Genomic DNA, 2,279 nt, shown 5'->3' with positions numbered 1-2,279 from the left:
CAAACACACACACACACACACACAGACACACACACACACACACACACACACAGAGCTAACTGCTAACCTAAACAACACGCGCAGCAGACACACGATCGCACGCGCCGCACACACATACCTGCTCTCGCGCGGGCCGGAAGCGCTCCTGCGGCGGATTCTCTCAGATGTGTCTCCGCGGCCGAAGCGCAGCAGCAGCGGCTCGATCTACCTCATAACACCCGCCTCACGCCGCATCGCGTTCGCTGCAGGATCCCTGGTGCACAATAACGGAGCAGGAGTCCGCTCGCGGTCGTTTCACATCGACTCTGGGCGTTTAAAAATAAAAACAAAACGTCAAAAAGCATCAACACATCCGCTGCTCTTCTGCGCTCGGGATGGAAAGATGGAGCTCCGCTGTGCGCATGCGCCCCTGACAGCGACCACAATGCACCGGGGCATGACGGGACACACGGAGGAGTTCAGCCGTGCTCCCTACAGAGGGTGTTTATGAAGTGTGCTCCCTACAGAGGGGGTTTATGAAGTGTGCTCCCCACAGAGGGGGTTTATGAAGTGTGCTCCCCTCAGAGGGGGTTTATGAAGTGTGCTCCCTACAGAGGGTGTTTATGAATTGTGCTCCCCACAGAGGGGGTTTATGAAGTGTGCTCCCCACAGAGGGGGTTTATGAAGCGTGCTCCCCACAGAGGGTGTCCCCACAGAGGGTGTTTATGAAGGGTGCTCCCCGCAGAGGGGGTTTATGAAGCGTGCTCCCCACAGAGGGTGTCCCCACAGAGGGTGTTTATGAAGGGTGCTCCCCGCAGAGGGGGTTTATGAAGCGTGCTCCCCACAGAGGGTGTCCCCACAGAGGGTGTTTATGAAGGGTGCTCCCCGCAGAGGGGGTTTATGAAGCGTGCTCCCCACAGAGGGTGTCCCCACAGAGGGTGTTTATGAAGGGTGCTCCCCGCAGAGGGGGTTTATGAAGCGTGCTCCCCACAGAGGGTGTCCCCACAGAGGGTGTTTATGAAGGGTGCTCCCCGCAGAGGGGGTTTATGAAGCGTGCTCCCCACAGAGGGTGTCCCCACAGAGGGTGTTTATGAAGGGTGCTCCCCGCAGAGGGGGTTTATGAAGCGTGCTCCCCACAGAGGGTGTCCCCACAGAGGGTGTTTATGAAGGGTGCTCCCCGCAGAGGGGGTTTATGAAGCGTGCTCCCCACAGAGGGTGTCCCCACAGAGGGTGTTTATGAAGGGTGCTCCCCGCAGAGGGGGTTTATGAAGCGTGCTCCCCACAGAGGGTGTCCCCACAGAGGGTGTTTATGAAGGGTGCTCCCCGCAGAGGGGGTTTATGAAGCGTGCTCCCCACAGAGGGTGTCCCCACAGAGGGTGTTTATGAAGGGTGCTCCCCGCAGAGGGGGTTTATGAAGCGTGCTCCCCACAGAGGGTGTCCCCACAGAGGGTGTTTATGAAGGGTGCTCCCCGCAGAGGGGGTTTATGAAGCGTGCTCCCCACAGAGGGTGTCCCCACAGAGGGTGTTTATGAAGGGTGCTCCCCGCAGAGGGGGTTTATGAAGCGTGCTCCCCACAGAGGGTGTCCCCACAGAGGGTGTTTATGAAGGGTGCTCCCCGCAGAGGGGGTTTATGAAGCGTGCTCCCCACAGAGGGTGTCCCCACAGAGGGTGTTTATGAAGGGTGCTCCCCGCAGAGGGGGTTTATGAAGCGTGCTCCCCACAGAGGGTGTCCCCACAGAGGGTGTTTATGAAGGGTGCTCCCCGCAGAGGGGGTTTATGAAGCGTGCTCCCCACAGAGGGTGTCCCCACAGAGGGTGTTTATGAAGGGTGCTCCCCGCAGAGGGGGTTTATGAAGCGTGCTCCCCACAGAGGGTGTCCCCACAGAGGGTGTTTATGAAGGGTGCTCCCCGCAGAGGGGGTTTATGAAGCGTGCTCCCCACAGAGGGTGTCCCCACAGAGGGTGTTTATGAAGGGTGCTCCCCGCAGAGGGGGTTTATGAAGCGTGCTCCCCACAGAGGGTGTCCCCACAGAGGGTGTTTATGAAGGGTGCTCCCCGCAGAGGGGGTTTATGAAGCGTGCTCCCCACAGAGGGTGTCCCCACAGAGGGTGTTTATGAAGGGTGCTCCCCGCAGAGGGGGTTTATGAAGCGTGCTCCCCACAGAGGGTGTCCCCACAGAGGGTGTTTATGAAGGGTGCTCCCCGCAGAGGGGGTTTATGAAGCGTGCTCCCCACAGAGGGTGTCCCCACAGAGGGTGTTTATGAAGGGTGCTCCCCGCAGAGGGGGTTTATGAAGCGTGCTC

At 59.2% G+C, this 2,279-nt stretch overlaps 1 long non-coding RNA gene across 2 annotated transcripts in view; it reads right to left on the bottom strand.

Annotated features, from left to right (window-relative positions):
* Positions 1 to 390, bottom strand: part of LOC107574221 (uncharacterized) — a 7,149-nt gene extending 6,759 nt beyond the window's left edge. For both annotated transcript variants that reach the window (XR_001607641.1, XR_001607642.1), the window contains exon 1: positions 119 to 390. This is a non-coding gene — a long non-coding RNA (uncharacterized lncRNA). The remainder of the gene's footprint in view (positions 1 to 118) is intronic.
* Positions 391 to 2,279: the final 1,889 nt, after the last annotated feature.

This window comes from Sinocyclocheilus grahami, unplaced genomic scaffold (genome assembly GCF_001515645.1).
Source record: "Sinocyclocheilus grahami isolate Dianchi unplaced genomic scaffold, SAMN03320097.WGS_v1.1 scaffold2152.1, whole genome shotgun sequence".
Lineage (NCBI taxonomy): Eukaryota > Metazoa > Chordata > Actinopteri > Cypriniformes > Cyprinidae > Sinocyclocheilus > Sinocyclocheilus grahami.
The sequence above is the reverse complement of the archived record's forward strand: the minus strand, read 5'-3'. Positions and strand labels throughout refer to the sequence as shown.